Source organism: Podarcis bocagei, assembly GCF_964188305.1.
Source record: "Podarcis bocagei genome assembly, chromosome: 5".
Classification (NCBI taxonomy): domain Eukaryota; kingdom Metazoa; phylum Chordata; class Lepidosauria; order Squamata; family Lacertidae; genus Podarcis; species Podarcis bocagei.
The window spans coordinates 7,793,572-7,813,606 of record NC_138129.1 but is presented as its reverse complement, the minus strand read 5'-3'; positions in this window follow the sequence as shown (position 1 = coordinate 7,813,606).

Below are 20,035 nucleotides of genomic sequence, written 5' to 3'. Positions count from 1 at the left end.
ACCAAGCCTTTAGTGCCATCCGCCCAGTCCTTGGGAACTCTCTGCCACTAGAGATTGAGCAGGCAACTTCTGTGCCAGCATTTAAACACCTGCCGAAAACTTTTCTATCTCACCATACCTTTGCCAGCAATTAAGAATACACCTTTCCACAATGGTTAATGGATGTCTGCTGGTAACTTTTAAAATGTGGCTTGCATTGCAATGTTTTATCTGCAAATTGCAGTAAACTGCTCTGACTTTTTTTTTTTTTTTTAAATGAGCCAGCAGTATATAAATATTTTTCCTAGATAAATAAAAATAAATAATAGCCCAGACACAGGTGAGAACTCGGCCTGGTTGTGTCATTTTCTCTCTGCTGACAAACCTCAAAAACATCACTGGTGGTGTGTTTTTTTTGGGGGGGTGTTCTTTAGAAACCTGATACGCTCTGTGTGATTCGTTGCTCAGATTTCAGCTGCTAGGATTAGAATGAGCTCAGCAAGGGATGCCATTAGCTCCATGGCTGGGGCAGTTTCCAGTGATGGCTTCCGAAGTTAGAAGCCTTCTAAAACCACATAATAGAATGTGCATCAAATATTCACACACACACACACACACACACACACACACACGAGGGGAAACAACGCAGACCTTCCAAAACAAGTCTAAGATGTCCTGTTTGTGATGGGAGGGGTTGGAGCTCAGTGTGAGTGGAGAGCGTTTGCATATCCTCCAACATTCCTCAAATGAAAATATACCCCACCCATCTGGCTGGGTTGCCCAAGGCACTCTGGGTGGCTTCCAAGACATAAAGGTAAAGGTAAAGGACAGTTAAGTCCAGTCGCAAACGACTCTGGGGTTGCGGCACTCATCTCGCTTTACTGGCCGAGGCAGCCAGTGTTTGCCCGCAGACCAGGGATCAGCAGACTTTTTCAGCAGGGGGCTGGTCCACTGTCCCTCAGACCTTGTGGGGGGCTGGACTATATTGGGGGGGGGGGAAATAAACAAATTCCTATGCCCCACAAATAACCCAGAGATGCATTTTAAATAAAAGCACACATTCTACTCATGTAAAAACAGCAGGCAGGCCCCACAAATTACCCAGAGGTGCATTTCAAATAAAAGGACACATTCTACTCATGTAAAAACACGCTGATTCCCGGACCGTCCGCGGGCCGGATTGAGAAGGCGACTGGGCCGGATCCGGCCCCTGGGCCTTAGTTTGCCTGCCCATGCCACAGACAGTTTTTCTGGGTCATGTGGCCAGCATGACTAAGCCGCTTCTGGCGAACCAGTGCAGCGCACGGAAACGCCGTTTACCTTCCCAGCAGAGCAGTACCTATTTGTCTACTTGCATTTTTGATGTGCTTTCGAACTACTAGGTTGGCAGAAGCTGAGACCGAGAAACGGGAGCTCACCCCATCACGGGGATTTGAACCGCCGACCTTCCGATCAGCAAGCCCTAGGCTCTGTGGTTTAGTCCAAGACATAAAAACATAATAAAACATCAAACATTAATAGTAATAATCTGATCCAATATAAAAGTCACAATAACTTTAAAATAAACAACTTACATGTTTAAGGGGGCAGCATGTTGAATGTTAAAGAGTGCAGGGGAAGTGCAGGTAATTAAGCTGGAAGGAGGGCAAAATGTTATCCATGCACTGTGGATTTATGAGGTGGTGGCACTGTGGGTTAAACCACAGAGCCTAGGGCTTGCCAATTGGAAGGTCGGCAGTTCGAATCCCTGCGACGGGGTGAGCTCCCGTTGCTTGGTCCCTGCTCCTGCCAACCTAGCAGTTCGAAAGCACGTCAAAGTGCAAGTAGATAAATAGGTACCGCTCTGGTGGGAAGGTAAATGGTGTTTCCGTGCGCTGCTCTGGTTCGCCAGAAGCGGCTTAGTCATGCTGGCCACATGACTGGGAAGCTGTGCACGGGCTCCCTCTGCCAATAAAGCGAGATGAGCACTGCAACCCCAGAGTCGGTCACAACTGGACCTAATGGTCAGGGGTCCCTTTACCTTTACCTTTTTATTTGTTAAGACCTTTTTGAAGGCACTGTAGGACTTGAGGGTGGGCATGCCACGAGTGCTCCCTGCTCTGTACGCCACCATATTGTCTGCAGTCACATGTACTGAATAGTCTCTTAAATCCACAAGTGATTTCTCATTTCACAGCAGCAAACAGGAAAAAGATAAGAGTATTCCCGTCTTGTTGTCTGGCACCTCCTGTGCTTGGTGTAGCCAGCCAATCCATTGCATTTGCTGCTGGAGAAATTTAGGAAATTTGACAAGGCAAATTAAGCCTACTCACAACCGATCACTTAAGAGCCCATTCATCAAAGTGTACAATTATTTTTTCAACCCTTCACTGAAATGACATTGGACAATGGTTGAGATGACTCACTTCCAATATCGCATTTAAATATATTTTGCATATATTTCACAGGTCAAGCTAGTCTTCAGATAAAGGATTCTGTCACAAATGTGCCTACCAGTTTATTGAGATATCTCAAAATTCACAGTCTGGGAGAATTGCTTTACAGAGATTTTTACTTGCTCCCTATCCTACCCCATCCCTCCTGGGTTGCCATATGTCCTCTTTTTCCAGGTCATGTCCTCTTTTTCATGGGTGTGTAAAATGAGAGTCGTCATAGCGATCCATGGGTAAAAGCAGAAGTCGGCAAATGTGTCCTCTCTTTTGCTCTTCAAAATATGGCAACCCTAGAGTTGGTTGACTTTCAGACTTGTAATATTGAAATGCATCTTGGATAGGCACATCAAGTTTTATACCGCCTGTAATAGAACCAGGCTGGTTTTCAAATCTGAAATAAGGAATTATGCCCTGAACATGAAACTAAACTACCGTATTTTGCGCTCTATAAGACGCACTTTTCCCCTCCTAAAATGTAAGCGGAAATGTGTGTGCGTCATATGAGTGAATGCAGGCTGTGAGGCTACCCCAGAAGCCAGAACAGCGAGAGGGAGCGCTGCGCAGCGTTCCCTCTTGCTGTTTTAGCTTCTGCCTTAGCCGCACGAAGCCTCCACAGGGCAGCGGGGAGCCTTCATCCCGCTGCCCTGCGGCGGCTTCGTGCGGCTATCCCTGGTTTTTGCGGGAGGTGGGGGAAGGGACAGAGCGTGCAGCTCTGGCCCTTCCCCCACCTCCCAGAAAAGCCCCCATGAGCCGCACTCCCTTTAAAGAGCACACGGCTCTTGTGGGAGATGGGGGGGAACCAGGAGACTTGCTTTCGCTGAAGCCAGGAGGGCAAGAGGGATCGGTGCGCACCAATCCCGCTTGCTCTCCTGGCTTCAGGGATAGCCCAGCAAAGCCTCTCTTCGCTCAGGAGGCTTTGCGTTGCTTTCTTATTTCTTGTTTTCCTCCCCTAAAAACTAGGTGCGCCTTATGGTCGGGTGCGTCTAATAGAGCGAAAAATACGGTACATTGTGATATTTCATTGCTCAAGAGAGAGTGGGGTCATTGATAACAAGCACAAGGGTTGAAATGGGGAGTTAAAGGAAGGATTCACATAATTTGATGAATTTAAAGCAATCTTTCATTGCAACTTCTTCAAAAAAACACTGCTAGACACCTACCACACCCAAACTTTTATTCCAATATCCTCACCTTAAACATTTACACTCTTAGATTTCAAGGAGCAGGGAAGGATGAATCCATTCATAAACAAACACACACACACACACCACACTTCAGTACACACATTTTTTCATCACTTAGCATTTTTTTAAAAATGACTGCACAAAAAATTGTAGAAAATTCTGCTTGGATATGTGTTTCCGTGCAGTTTTTGCTAATGTAATTCGTTTTTGTATCTTGTATTCCTTTGTAAATTTTTGGGTGTTTTTTCAGCTTGGAGAACAGCATTGCAAAACCTGAAGAGGTAAGAATTTCTAAGGACACCTGCATTTCAGGAAATACATGTAAGGTAGACTTTCATTAAAATGTGAACCAAAGAAATTTCTAGCCCATCCCTGGTAGAGAATGGAATGAATAATCAAACTGGCTCATCAAAGCACTGTACATTTGTGAACTGAGGAAGTACAGCGAGACATGTGCCTTGTACATTTATGAACTACATTTTCATTAGAAAAAACGTAGCCAGCAAGATCATTTTCCTCCCAGAAGGCAAAAACACCCTTCAGTAAAAGCTGATATGCTTCACCATTGAGCCTCATAGCGTTACTTTACTGTAAGTTGCTCTGATAGGCAGTCCATCAAAATAAATGGAACTGAACTGGTAAGTGTTCTTTGGGGGAAGTCGAAATTACTTGGCACTTTTCTCCTGATGAGTCACAAACGCAATTGGGACACATCTCGTGTCCCAGACACCTGTTCACACCGGCCTGTCAACGCTGCTTGCCTATTACTGAACATTGTAAGACTTCCTTTGGGCGACAGGCAACCCAGTTCGCAGAAGAAGAAAGAGCCGGTGGAAACTTAATCCAGACAAAATGGAGACAAGAGGCTCCACCCCCGGCTGCATTTTAAACGGTTGCCGAAATTTCTGCCGGGCAGATTTCATTTTAAACGGCAGCCAACTCCCAGCAATGCTGCTTTTGTTGCTTTCAGTTTGCAAACCATACACAGTTGGCAACTCCTCCACCCCCAATTTGCATTGCATTCTCTTTGCTTTGAAAATGAATGGGATGGCATAACGTAATGAGAACATAAGTGTCATTCATGTCATTTCACCACAGCAGACAGCAAGACGAATAACATAGCTTTCGCCAGAAGATGAACTGAGTGGAATAGAAACAGAGCTGCGTGCAATGAAAAATGATGCTGTCTTACATCCCTATATCCAAGCTACCTTTGCTGTTTAGTCATTTAGTCGTGTTTGGATGTATATAAATAAAAATAATAAGGATGACCCCTATCAGCATGAGAAATTAACAATATGGGCCAACCCAACATTAAAAATTGGAAATCAAGTAATAATTTGGCAAAATTGGATGAAAAAAGGTATTTTGACATTGAATCAATTAAATGATGAAAATTACAAATTTGTGGGACATAAGACTTTGCAAGTAAAGTATGGATTAACCAGTGAAACACAATGGCAGTACATCCAACTGAAACATATGTTGGAAAGGCAGTTTGGCCCTGACGCTATAGCAGCATCGGAACCACCCTTGCTCCTACTAGATTTAATTTCTGCAACAAAAACAAAGAACTCTACACTTGCACTACATAGTGTTAGTGCACCAATGAGGATTTTGCATGACGTGTACTGGCCTGATTTGAACAGCCAGATCCTGCTGATAATGCCAGTGGCCAGATCCTGCTGATAACAATGCCAAGGTTGCAGGTTCAACCCCTGTACGGGACGGCTGCATATTGCTGCACTGCAGGGGGTTGGACTAGATGATCCTCAGGCTCCCTTCCAACTCTATGGATTCTATGGTGGTCGTCTGCCCCCACAAGCAGCCTAGCTGCTGAGTTCTGCACAAGCAACAACCTCTGGACCAACCTCAAGGGTAGCCCCACATAAAGCACATTGCAGTAATCCAGCCTTGAGATTAAGGGCTGCAGCTCATGGGTAGAGCACCTGCTTTGCATGCAGAAGGATTGAGGCTCAGTCCCTAGCATCTCAAGGTAGGAGTGGGAGATATTTTTGCCTGGAACCATAGAGAGCCCCTGCCAGTCTGAGCTGGATGGACAAATGGTCTGATGTGGTTTCAGCAGTTTCCTACACAAGGCATGCAGAACTGTGGTCAAGCATGAGGGGAAAAATTGAAAGGGTTTATTAATAAAAGGGTTTTAGTAGCTGAACTTCCCTTCCTACCTTTGACATTCTCAGTGCAGAGGTAGAAAAACCCCAGAGGCGAATGCAGTTGGGAAAATCACAGGATGAGATTCCTAACCCTATCTTGACAGGGATATTGCAAGCCAGAATTTATTTTCTTATGATAGAATCAGGTCATCGTACTAATAAGGCTCTGGTGGGAAAAGGAGGGAGAGAGAAAGCCACATTGCAGCTATGCATAGTCCGTAATGGTAGCCAGGATGCGAAAAGCAAATTATGAATACATTTGGGGCTTGTGCGAAATGATGTTCCCTAATTGATTTCCTTTGAGATGTCTCAGATGTTAGCAGCTCAAGCCACAGATTAGAGCAGCTTGGTTATAGCCGAGTAGCAACTCTTTATCACCCAGTATCTCACAAATGCGAACAAGAGGACAGTCGTGTACTTGTCTCAGATCTGGCACTGCAATGAATTTTCGTGATGTTTGGGGTTTCAGAGTGAAAGTTGCCCTTTGGTTAGGTCTGTGAGGGAAGTCCCTACCCAGTGCTGATTCCAGGATTCAGCGGCCCCCAGGCATCTTGAGTAGGCTGGCTTCTCTGTACAGTGGACGCTTGGGTTGCGAACGTGATCTGTGCAGGATGCACGTTCGCAACCCGCAGTGTTCACAACCTGCAGTGGCGTGTTTGTGCACGCATTTGTTGCGATTCAGCACTTCTGCACATGTGCAAAGCGCGATTTAGTGCTTCTGCACATGCGCAACCCCTGAAACCTGGAAGTAACCAGTTCCAGTACTTCCAGGTTTCAGCAGGTCCGTAACCCGAAAAAATAAACCTCACATTGCAAAAACAGCGGTCCATTTCCTATAATCTCCTTCCAAGAGGACCTGACCCCCAAATAAGCACTGGAATCCCTGAAACCTAATTCCTCAGCAGAATGGGGTGCACATAACAGCCCAGGCTCCACTCTCCAGTCACCTGGCAGCAGCCATCACAGCAGGCTGCAACAGAAGAGGGAAGGTAAGGGGTGTGGGGTCATTGCATCAGTGCCCCTGAGAGACCGGCAATTTGCTTTTCCTTCAACTTTTCTACCCTAGTTGATCATTAGAAGAACTTAAAAACTTGAACTTGAGTTTGCTTATTTCCTCCTCCCTCCAGGTTCCTTTTCCTTTTGTGTTGTGCTTTCTGTAAGTCTGAGAGCAAGGACTGTTGTTTTCATAATGATGCATAAGACACTCTGGGATCTCTTTTTGTTGTTGAAGGGTGAATATTACGTAAATACTAGGGGCTGCCACCCCTGCTCGCTCCACTCGCCAGCCCTCTCTCCCACTTTGTCAACCACTCTTCCCCCACACCTGACAGCTCACCTGGGCCTGCCTGCCATCTCTCACAGTGGAAGTGTCATTCCTCACAGTACAGTGGTACCTTGGTTCCCAAATGGCTTGGCTCCCGAACAAATTGGCTCCTGGATGCCGCAAACTCGGAAATAAGTGTTCCAGTTTGTGAACCTTTTTTTGGAAGCCGAATGTCTGTTTCGGCTGTTGGCATTGTTTCTGGGGCCAATCAGCCAACCTTGGTTTGCAAACGTTTTGGAAGTCGGACGGACTTCCAGAATGGATTGAGTTCGAGAACCAAGGTACCACTGTACAGTGTAGCATCAGGCACATAGTCTGGTAGCAGGAACTAGCCAAATGAAAGCGGGATTGTGGGGCGGGGGCAGAAGTAAGATGCTAATGCCCACAACACAGTCATTTTGAAAGGTTGTTGTAGTTTAGTCATTTAGTCGTGTCCGACTCTTCGTGACCCCATGGACCAGAGCACGCCAGGCACTTCTGTCTTCCACTGCCTCCCGCAGTTTGGTCAGACTCATGCTGGTAGCTTCAAGAACACTGTCCAACCATCTCGTCCTCTGTCGTCCTCTTCTCCTTGTGCCCTCCATCTTTCCCAACATCAGGGTCTTTTCCAGGGAGTCTTCTCTTCTCATGAGGTGGCCAAAGTATTGGAGTCTCAGCTTCAGGATCTGTCCTTCCAGTGAGCACTCAGGGCTGATTTCCTTAAGAATGGATACGTTTGATCTCCTTGCAGTCCATGGGACTCTCAAGAGTCTCCTCCAGCACCATAATTCAAAAGCATCCATTTTTCGGCGATCAGCCTTCTTTAGCCATACATCACTACTGGACAGTAAGCATAGGTAATTAAAAAGGCAGATTTATTGCAAAAACAAACAAATAGCTCCAGATGGCTCTAACAAAGCCTCCAACATCATTACTCAAGATGACCATTCTGAAGACTCCTTCCGGTGTCCACAGAAGATATTGAACTTACAAGTCTTACATCTCTTGTTTTGCTTCCTATCTAGCAGCCTTCCCATCCACCGACTCTTTGGACTTAGTGGGTCAACTCCAACCTCTTCCTGTTCTGAGAGGCTGAGTCTATTTGCGCCTTTTTGTGCTTCCTGTGAGCTTCATCTGTGTTCTAGCCTGCTCTCGGCTCCTGCCTTATCAGTCTGCCCGTCAAGGTTAGGAAGAGCCAAAGTCTGCAGCTGCCGGCTCTCCCTTGCATGACTAGCATCTAAGTCTCTCTGTTCCTGGCTGCTTTCTGCAGTTGGCTTCAAACCTTTGCTTGGAACTGGCTCATTCCTGACAGTGGGACACTGGGGAGCAGTCTGGGGGAGGGATGAGCTGGGAGTTGCTAGAAGCTGGGGGGTCAGTGATTGAGGTGGGTCAGATGAAGGAGGCCCTTCCAGGACAGGTGTAGAGGCAAAGAGTCACAGTGTGAGTGCAGACTCAGACAGAGAGGAGTCAGGCACTCCTGTCTTCCATGGCCTCCCGCAGTTTGGTCAAACTCATGCTGGTAGCTTCGAGAACAAGCCACCTTAACCACACTTAAAATACAGCATCAGCCTTTCCCTTGGGCCAGGTTTTTTGGTTTCATGGGGCACGGCAGCCAAAATCCTCATAAAATGGGAAGAAGCTGCGACATGTTGACCTGGACCCCTCTTCCCCCTGTGAAAGGTCACCTCCTGCTCCTGGAGCATGGGGAACCATTTGAAGTTAAAATAAACCAGTTAGGAATTTGAACAGCAGCATCTGGAAAATGAAACAGACATGAAGCAGGAGAAATTTCAACAGGGAGACAGAAAAGTAGTGAGGCTAAATCATATTTGGATTACCAGACGCCGCCAAATAGGTTCTCCTTTAAATGCACAGCCATACTTCCAATTGCTCAGCTTCTCTCCTGAATAGGTCAATCTATAAAGCCATTACAGGAGCCTGTGCAGAAAAGGGAGCGAGCTTTAAAAGTGAATGGGCATTAATTACATTGCAGTCCCAGAAGCTGAGCTGTTTCCCACCTGCAGATCACCAAGCCTGCCTACTCCATTTCTTTTTCCCACCCTCTCCAACCTCAACAGCAACAGACTGCTCCACTTCTTTCCAAGGAAATAATGGGCAGTCCTGATTCATGGAGGACCCTTGAGATGGCGTAGGTATTAGGAGCGTCCTACTCTCGTGTAGGACCCTGGCAGAGACACATGCCCGACTGGCATGTTCTCTCCCTCCTGGTCGATCGTTTGGGAGCTTCAAAAGCTTTCTTCAACCCAAACATAGCAGCAACTGATGCCTTGGAGACATCAGCACACTTAGGGATCCACAGAGTATTCGCAGTTTGCGTAACAGACCTCAGTAGCTCAGCATTTTGGCTACTCTACTTTAATTTACATATAACACACTCGGAGCATTCTGTTTGTTTTTTTTAAACAAATTTTTATTGGTTTTTCACCTTTTATAAAGACAAATTACACACAAAAAAGACAAAAGACAAAAACATGTATAATTTCAGAAAATCTTACTTTCCTAACCTTGTTCCCTGACTTCCCCCCACCCCCTTCATGCATCCGAATTCCCAGAATTATGTCAGCAAATTGGTATTTCTCCTCTTAACCATCTTAATATTACCTCTTTCATAAAGAAAAATAAATTTTTCTAAGTTGGACTCAAATTCCCTTCCATCGATTCCCCATTTTGTCTTAAATAAAGGTCATATTAACTAAACCCAAAGATCTTGAGTGTTTTTAAAATTCTATTCTTCCCTCCCTCCCATCCCCGGTTTTCGTCCCTTCCCCAATACATGTCCAAAATAGCAATTCTTAGCCTGGGTTCCTCACGTCCGAGGCTTTCAAGTCTCTTTCAGTCCCTCTCCGCCGGTCTTGTTGGTAGTCCTTTATGTCGGTCGTCGAATCTCGAAAGAGTTCTATCACCATCCAACCATATTCTCTTCCCACAAGGGCATTTGAAAACAGCTGCTGGAAAGTTTCCACAAGGCCTGCATCTTCAGAGTCAGAGTCAAAGTGGAGGCCCCAATCATATTTCTTTATTTTAAGTTCCTGTATTCCATAAACTCCCGGGGCCTCCTCCTTCTTCTTTTGCATCTTTCGCAGATTTGTGGTAGATATGATCCAAAAGTCTCCTTGCTTATATTCCACAGATGTCAGCTTCTGGTTGGTGCTTTCCAACTTTATTTCCTCTTTTTCTTGTTTAGTCTCTTCCACTTCTTTTGATATCATTTCCAATTCAGCTGTGGATTCTTTCTCATTCAGGTCCTCAATACAATCAGCAGAGCTGCTTGTTCCAGAAGTCAAGGTCATAAGTTGTTTATTCATAGCTAGACTCTGCTCTTGTAATATTCCCACAAAATGAAACATTCTTTCGATTTCCACTAGTAACTTTCCATCCACAGCCATTGTAGTTTCACAGAGTTCCCCCTAGAGGGAATCTGGTTACTTGGTAATCTTTCTCCAACAATCCTCTTACTTATTGTTATTACTTTGTTTCCAACAATTTTAGATCAATTGTAACTCATTTTAGTCCAGAGGGATCTTAAATAACAAATTTTTCCACTCTAAACTGTCCGTTTGACAGCTTTGACAGCTGTCAAACTCCGCACCTCTTCCACAAGCTCAAAAACAGGACGCTCCCGGGCCCGGGAGGGGGGGTTGTTTACAACAGAAAGAAAGCTTCCAAAACTCCACTCTCCAGCTCAAAATTTCTTTTTGCCAAATCTTGGAAGTTAAAATCTTTTTTAACTCACCCCACAATGGGTAGGCTCTCCAGCTTAGTTCTTAAGTCGTTGCTTTAGATCGTCTGCAAAAGGGGGGGTGCGGACTTCCTTTTAGCACACCCCCCGGTCGTCTCAAATTCACGGGATAATATTCTTAAAATCCAATTCCGTCTTACTCACGGGTTATTCTTTTCAGTCCGAATTTCAAGGAAGGAAGTCAGCGCTCTCCAGTCATGGCTCGCGGCTTCGCTCAACCGAGGTAGCGATCGACTCTCAGTGCCACGCCACCCTCCGTACCCTCTCCGCAGCCTTTAAAAAGGCTCTTCGTGAGTCGGGGGCGCTTAAGGCGCCCACCGAGTCTTCAGTCCGCAGGCTTCAGCGCCTGCGGTTTTTAAGGGTCCCCGCGTCGCCGGCGCGGCAAGAACCGTCCTCAGCTGAGCAGATTCCCTCCGCAGCTCGGAGGGAATCCGCCATTTCCAGATCGCGCCAACCCGGAAGCTTTAGCTCTTTCTCATCAGACAGCAGAGAGAGAAAGAACAAAGGACAATAGTCCCACTTCACGGAACACAGTAACATAAACATCCTGTCTCCGTCACTTCCCACACTGTGGAATGTAAACATACATCGTCATGTGATAGTCAACAATCCCATGACTGCAGACACGGGGAATGAATCTCCAACATCACGTGCATCATATGGGTTGGCTAGCTCCATTTTTTCTTTTTTCTAGAACAGAATTCATGCACAGATGTTCAAAACCTAGCAGACTCTCTGACCTCGCCCATTCATATTTTGCATGGGAAATTTTCAAATTTTGCCATTTGAATCTGAGATTTTCCCCTTTTGGGGTCTCATGTGTATAAATATGGGAGAATCCCCATTGCAGGGATTGGCTCCTATAGGCTAGCTGATGCTAGAAAGATGGTAGAGGGACGTGGGTGGCGCTGTGGTCTAAACCACTGAGCCTCTTGGGCTTGCCAATCAGAAGGTCAGCGGTTCAAATCCCTGTGATGGGGGGAGCTCCCGTTGCTCTGCCCCAGCTCCTGCCAACCTTGCAGTTCGAAAGCACTCCAGTGCAAGTAGATAGATAGGTACTGCTGTGGCAGGAAGGTAAATGGCATTTCCGTGCCCTCTGGCTTCCGTCACGGTGTTCTGTTGCACCAGAAGCGGTTTAGTCATGACCTGTCTGTGGACAAACACTGGCTCCCTCAGCCTGAAAGTTAGATGAGCACCGCAACCCCATAGTCGCCTTTGACTGGACTTTAACTGTCCAGGGGTCCTTTGCCTTTTACCTTTTTAGAAAGATGGTGCAAGGTCAAGCAGGGAGGAAGGGCACCCCCAGGTGAATCTGCATTCTCATTTTCGGCAAGCACCAAGTCCTCCAATTAATCATTGCTCCAGTCTTCCAATCTGCAGCCGGCGAACAGCATGAGATTCAGCAAGCTGCTTTCTGTTCCGAGAAAGCTTTGATCCTACCTTTGAACTCAGCACACACCTCATCTCAAATACCAACTGGAATCTTTCCTATGTTGCTCGAAAGCCAGGGGCAAGTTATTTTTAACCAATGTAGAAACTCAGAAAAGATTTGCTCGGCAGCCAGAGAGATTAGGCAGAGAGATAAATTAAGTGAGGAAGGAGAGTGACCAATTTATGACAATGCAGAGTTGCACTATTGAAAGCAGGGCCGAGGGGTCAATCACAACCTGTAAGGACTGGTATTGACTGAATGGCGAAAACCTATAATAGTCGGCTCTGTGCAATTTGTGAGCCGCCAAGCTGAGCACAATCCACCTGTCACAGACTGGCTGGATGCAGAGGAATGGCGGGAGGAACGAGCTGGGGAACCACTAAGGGAAGAAGGCTAAGAGAGCAGAGAGGGGTGGTGGGACAATGATGAGTGGTGAGAGAGAAGATGGGGAAGAGGAGGTGTTGGAAGATAAAGCAGTAACAGGACTTAGTGAGCTCAGAGAGTCTGTGGTAAAGTCCAGAATCAGAGGCAGAACCTGAAGCAAGAGACTGGGGTGAGGGAGGCCAAAAGGCTGAGATGATTCAGGCTGATGAAGAGTCCTGGGTGTCTCCTGCTTCTGTTGTGACAAGCTCCCCTTTCCTCTTGTCTCCCAGAACCAGAAGAGGCATGAAAAGGGTGGAGGAGACTTTTAGCTGCATGCAGGCGCAGTCTCTGGTTGCTTAGAAAAAGCCCTGGTGTGATGGCCTGGGAATCCGATTCAGAGGCTGAACCGGAGGAACCCCCAGGCTGCACAGGAGTCCCCGCCTCCAGGGCCAGCTGAACTGGGGCAGGGCCTTGGATCTGAAGCACCTGTACCTGTGCTGGATCCTCAGGAGCAGGCACCAGGTGAATCCACTCTGGCTCCGGAGGTGATTGAAGACACAGTGCCTACAGGTGCGCCTCTCCCAGCCCTGTCAGGGGAAGGTGAGTCTCCCCCTGGGTCCATTAACCCTCCAGCCTCTCCTGAGCTGCAGAGGCTCAGGGCAGAGAGGCAGAGGGAACTGGTTTCTCCCAGGAGGAGTGCTCGCCTTAAGGCCAGGAGAGGCGGGTCTCCTGGGGGCCGGGACCGCCCCTGGCCTCAGAGAAGATAAAGGCGAGTCAGCCCGGTCCCAGGTTGCGGGAGCAACGTCGTTGAAGAGCTGTTTCGGCCAGCACCCTGTCCTGTTCCTCGAGAGTTCCTGTCCTTGCCCTGCTCCTCGCCCTGGACCCCGCTTCGCCCGTGGAGGACTGTCTGCCGACCCTCGACTTAGGTCCTGGACCTCGCCCCATGGTAACCTCCCCCTGGGACCAGCACACCTGGAGATGAGGGAGATATGGGTGGCTCTGAGGAGGAGAGGAATTTCAGTCTCGGCAATTGATTTTCATGGAGGAAACCAGTAGGAATGAACTGCTCTGCTCATGAGGCCTGACGTTCAACCCAGTCTGTAGAGACCTTGGTTTTGCTAATAAAGAGTGAATGCCATCTTTGAAATGTGTAATTACTGACCGGCATGCTCCTGTGACACCACCAGCTCTGTATGGCAGTCCATGGGAGGTGACACACTCCTCTGTTTTTCACAACTTGCTTGGAGAAACCGGAGAGGCTCTGTAACATGGTAGATCCCAGGTTGTACAACAAGGCTGGAGCTCTGTAGTAGTGTGCACATAAGCCTTCCATTCAAAAAGCCTACGGTTCAATCCCCATCGTCTCCAGGTAGAACTGGGGGAGACTCCTGCCTGAAACCCTGGAGAACTCACGTCAGTCACGTTCCACTAGAGGTGGGGAACTAGCCCTCACCAGTACCCCACATCCTTATTCCCCCCACAATAGGCCAAGTTGGACATGTGGGTGGGGCTATTCATCTGTCAATAACCTGACATCACAAGAGATGACACATAACTTATTTTTTGCATAGCACTGTGCATGGAAGACCAAGGATCAGTTGGTCCTTGAGGCTTGCAAAACACCATGCGCATCGCTCTGAAAGCCCCAACCACCACCTGATAGTTGCTGCTTGCAAAGTGCTGTGTGCGGGTGCCACCAATCAGTTGATTAATGGTGCTTGCAAACCCATTTTTGACCCAGCTGTGTCTTTAGTGGAACGGACTCCCTCTGGAGGAGGGAGATTTTTAAGTAGAGATTGGATGGCCATCTGTGAAGGATGCTTTCGTTGAGATACCTGCATTGCAGTGGGTTGGACAATACAATACAATACAATCTTTATTGTCATTGTCCCATACAGAGTAACGAAACTGAAAAAATCTACACCAGACATTCAAAAACCAACAAGCCTGCTATCCCAGCAATCCCAGCCTGGTTAGCCCCCTAAAATCTCTGATACCCCATCATTAAATGCAATGTACTCCCATAGAGACTACCTTAAACTGCATTTAAAACCAAAATTGCATTTGGGTAGAAACTGTTTCTCAGGCGGCTAGTCCTAGTCTTTATAACCCTGTACCTTCTTCCAGAAGACAGAAGCTGAAAGAGATTATTTCTGGGGTGTGCACTATCCTGCGCTATCTCTGCAGCTTTCTTATGGCACCTGGAAACATAGATTTGATCCAAGGTGGGAAGAGTGCACCCAGTTATTCTCTCCACAGTCTTTACAACCCTGGACAGCATTGTTTTTCCCCTGACCGTGCAGCTCCCAAACCACCCACAGAGACCATAAGTTAATGCGTTCTCAACAGTCCAATGGTAAAATGTCATCAACAGGTCCTTTGAGGGATTATTTTTCTGGAGGATTCTCAGAAAATATAACCTCTGCTGTGCTCTCTTCATCAGGTCTAGATAACCCTCGGGGTCCCTTCCAACTCTATGATTCTTCCAGCAAGTGTAAGGCAGATGGGCATGGCTTGGCCTTAATATACCTAGGGTGCCTAGGTTCCCCACTGCTGGCACAGGCAATTCTGAGTGAGATGAACCAGTGGGATTGCCTGGGTAGAAAGCAACTTTTTCTATGAATTTCTGGAGTCTAGAGATATTTTGCAGAGGAAGGCAAAAAGGAAATGAATTTCTCTCTGGGGCCTGCAGAAGTAAGACTCCCCCATGTATTAAAGGTAAAGGGACCCCTGACAATTAAGTCCAGTCGTGAACGACTCCGGGGTTGCAGTGCTCATCTCGCTTTATTGGCCGAGGGAGTCAGCATACAGCTTCTGGGTCATGTGGCCAGCATGATTAAGCCGCTTCTGGCGAAACCAGAGCAGCGCACGGAAACGCCGTTTACTTTCCCACCGGAGCGGTACCTATTTATCTACTTGCACTTTGACGTGCTTTCGAACTGCTAGGTTGGCAGGAGCTGGGACCGAGCAACGGGAGCTCACCCCGTTGTGGGGATTCGAACCGCTGACCTACTGATTGGCAAGCCCAAGAGGCTCAGTGGTTTAACCCACAGTGCCACCCACATCCCCATGTATTAGATGACCCCTATTTTTTAAAACCCAAAATTAAGAAATTAAGTTATTTAGCTTTGGGGGGAGTGGGGGAGGTCACTTCCGCCAATTGCTCACCTGCCTGCCCACCACTGCCGATCGCACACCTCACCGCAGCTGCCAATTGTCTGCCCGCTCACTACCAGCAACAGCCCACCCGCCCACTTGCCACAGCCACCAATCGTCTGCCTGTCTCACCACAGCTGCCAATCACCTGCCCAATTGCCGCAGTCACAGCCAATTGCCAGCAGGCCTTGCCGCAGCCACCAATCACCCTCCCAATCGCCGCTGCCAATCTCCTGCTTGCTGCTCCCATTAATCACACGTGCCCCCTCTGCATTCACTATCCATTTATAAGACGACACCGAATTTTTGCCTATTTTTTTTAGCAAAAAGCATTGTCTTATACACGGAAAAATACGGTCATCAATCCTTGCAGTGGAATGGGCCAGCATAGTGAAGAAGTATTATGGGACCTGATTTTGTTAGGTCTAGAGGCAGGAATGAATCAAACAAACAAGGAAACGCAGGACAGCTCCCTGCTGTTTAGCGCAGTCAAGTAGAAAAGGAAATGAAAGCTAGGAAAGATCCCTTTCTGTAAGGGACCATAGCCTGCAAACATCTCCAAAAGCAGACTGAACACAGTTGCAAAAATTCATATAGGAAAATATTCTGGTAGTTAGTTAATCCTGTACGAAAGAGGCAAGAATGTATTTGTAGACTGAATTCCAATAAAATAAAATAATTATTCCTGCATTGCAGGGGGTTGAACTAATTAACCCTTGGGATCCCTTCCAACTCTACATTTATATTATTATATTTTTGTATATGGAGGAGAATGAGTTGTTCTAGATGTATAAGACTCCTTTATGTGCAACCATTTGGTTGTCAAATTAAGTTTCTCTCTTTTTGACCTTGCCTACAGTCCTCCTGCTGGTTTTCAGACAGATCATTCCTTCTGAATGATACATTTTTTTATTTCAAATGCTATTTTCTCTACTTTTTTCCTCTTGCTGCTTCTGTTTAGAGATGGGGGAGAGTTTTGATTTTGTCTGCATTTTAATGAGAGACTGCATACACTTTTCGTGAATCGATATGCAAAGTAGAACACAACTGACCTTTGAAATGGCATGTTTTTGTACATTTGTCCAAATTGCTTACAAAAATTTATGTATGAAGTGAAATTTGTACTAAAATGTTAATGAATTTTTATGAAGGCCTTTAAGAAAAATGTCATGGAAACATAGAGAACTGGATTTAAAATTGGGGACATGAGAAAGTGAGAGAAACCAAAATGGAAAGGGTCATCCATCCATACTTCTGTCTCTTTTCTTTCTCCCAGAAACACAATTTCTCCTTCCGGATCAGGGCTGTAGCAACAGGAAGCTTTGGGGGAGGGCTGACCCCCTATTCCAAAACTCCTTCGTGAACTTTTAGTTTTAAAAAACTAAGTCTCTTTTCCTTTTGAGACTTCCGGGATAGCGCGAACGGGTAATGGCGGATTCTCTCCGAGCTCCGGAGGGAATCGGCTCCGTCGAGGACGGGTCTTGCCGTGCCGGCGACACGGGGACCCTTAAAAACCGCAGGCGCGGAAGCCTGCGGACTTCGTGACTCGGTGGGCACCTTAAGCGCCCTCCCCGACCCGCGAAGAGCCTTTTTAAAGGCTGCGGAGTGGACTGGGGAGCGGCGTGGTGCTGAGAGTCCATCGCTACCTCGGCGGAGCGAAGCCGCGAGCCAGGACCGAAGAGCGCTATCTTTCTTCCTGAAATTGGACTGGAAAATGTAACCCGTGAGTAGAAGGAAATTTCGGCACTAAAAGACTTTATTTTTGAATTTAAGTACGATCGGGGGGACGTGTTAAAAAGGAAGTCCACACTCCCCCCCCCCACTAAAGGACCTAAAGCAAAGAGAGATCACTAGGTCGGAAAAGACGCTGGTGTTTAAATAGATAACTTTCATAAATTGGATTAAGAAGTATTTGCGCTGGAGAGGAAAAGAGAGGAATTTCAGAGGTTTTCTTTTTGGGTTGACCCCCCCCCTAGACCCGGGAAGTGCCCTGTGTGTGAGCCCGAGAAAAAGAACAAGGAGTTTGACAGCTGTCAAAAGAGCTGTCAAACGGGAGATTAAAGATTGGAACTGTGTTAATAATATCTTTTTGGATTAAAAGTGCTACATTAAAAGTGAATTGATTGGAAACAAGGTGACTGCGAACAACAAAGTAACGGACTGTTGGAAAGGAATTGATGGAAATCCCCCTGGAGGGAACTAAAGACATTGCAATGGCTGCAGAAGGAAAAGTATGGGCGGAGATAAAAAGAATGTTTTGTCTTGTGGGAACTCTACAAGAGCACAGTACTCTCATGACTGAACAATTGATGACCTTCAATCTTGAACTAAACAACTCTGTCGATGACACAAAGTGGATGGAAAAAAACTCTGCAGCTGCAGAAGAAAAGATAATCTTGGAGCTGGGGGAAAAAGAAGAAGAGAGAGGAGAGGAAATGCAAGTGGAAAAAACCAACCAAGAGCCTGTAACCTTTGGAAACAAGGGAAGTAAAGAAGATGACCAGTGGATTACAAATCTGCAGAAGGAGAGAAAGATAAAGGAAGAAGCCCCTGGAATAACTCGAATATTGGATTATAAAAAAACAGACATTTATGATCGGGACTTCTTCTTTAGGTTGGAGTATGGGAGACTGATTGATCCTGGCCAGAAATTGCTCTGGGTTGACTTGGAAAGAGGGAAATACGAGGGGTGGATGGCAGAACCCCCTCGAGAAGAGAAGGTCAACAAAATGGACTGCCAACAAAACTGGTGGAGAGAGACCAACTGGGGCTTAAGGGCCTCGGATGTGAGAAATCCGGGCTAAAATGGTTTCTTTTCTTTAAGGACATTGGTTTGGGAAGGGACGGAAACCGGGGAAGGGGGGAGGGGAGAGTAGAGTAGTGAAAATCTGAGATTCAGAAAGGGAATATATGATTTTTGGTTTAACATTTTAAGGAGGGAATTTGTGGGAGAGAACTTAGGCCGACTCTAGAGAAAGTATTTAATGTATAAAGCTGGATAAGCAAAATTGGGCCAAGAAAAAGTAATAAACTTTAAGAAAAGATAAGAATAACATTTAAGAGACGGGAGAAAATAATTTGCTGAGACAATTAAGGAAATTGGAAGGTGGAAAGGGGGGTGTGGGGAAGTCAAGGAAAGAAGGGAATGAAAGTAAGTTTATGAAATTATACGTGTTTTATTGTGTCTTTTTATGTTTGTATGTCTATCAAAATGTGAAAACCCAATAAAAATTTTATAAAAAAAAAAGTCTCTTTTCCTTTTACTTGTGAAGATAAAAATGAGGAGAATACAGACAACATTCTACCCATTTGTTCACCAACTAATGCAATTAGTAGTGAAATCCTATGCATGTCTACTCAGAAGTAGGCCCCACTGAGTTCAATGGGACCAATCCAGAGGTAAGTGTAAAGCATCACAGCCTAAGTTAAAATGCTACTGTCATGGACTGGCTGGATGCAGAAGCGTAGTGGAAGGAACCAGCTGGGGAACCCCTAAGGCAGTGATGGCCAAACTTGGCCCTCCAGCTGTTTTGGGCCTACAATTCCCATCATCCCTGACCACTGGTCCTGTTAGCTAGGGATGATGGGAGTTGTAGTCCCAAAACAGCTGGAGGGCCAAGTTTGGCCATCACTGCCCTAAGGGAACCCCCAGGGGAAGAAGGCTCAGAGCCAGGAGATTGGTGGTGGGATGACTATGCGTGGTCAGAGAGATAGGAGGGAGAGGACTGGGAGGAGGAGGTGGCAGAAGCTGAGGAGGCAACAGAGTTTAGTGAGCAGGAAGAGGCTATGACAGAGAGCAGTCAAGAATCAAAGGCAGAAGCGGAGGCTGGAGAGGAGGGAGAGCAGGCAGCTGAAGATGCCAGGGAGTCTCTCCCTCCTGCAATGACTAGCTCCTCTCCCCCCTGGTCTCCAGAATGTGGAATGAAGAGCAAAGAGAGACAAGGCGAAGGAATTCAAGATTGCTGGGGAAGGACCAGTGCCGGATTTACGTATAAGCTAAACAAGCTATAGCTTAGGGCCCCACACTCTTGGGCGGCCCCAAAAAATTTAAAGGGAGAAAAAACTGGATGTACAGTTCCAAAATATAAGATAAAAAACAAATAAAATAAAACCTACATACAACAACAGTGTCTTGTGTTGCGTAGGCCTCTATGCATGTAAGTAATGGGCCCCGCCTGCTAGCCTGCTCCCTAAGATATCACTGGTTTGCTAATTTCTATATACAGCGGTACCTCAGGTTAAGTACTTAAGT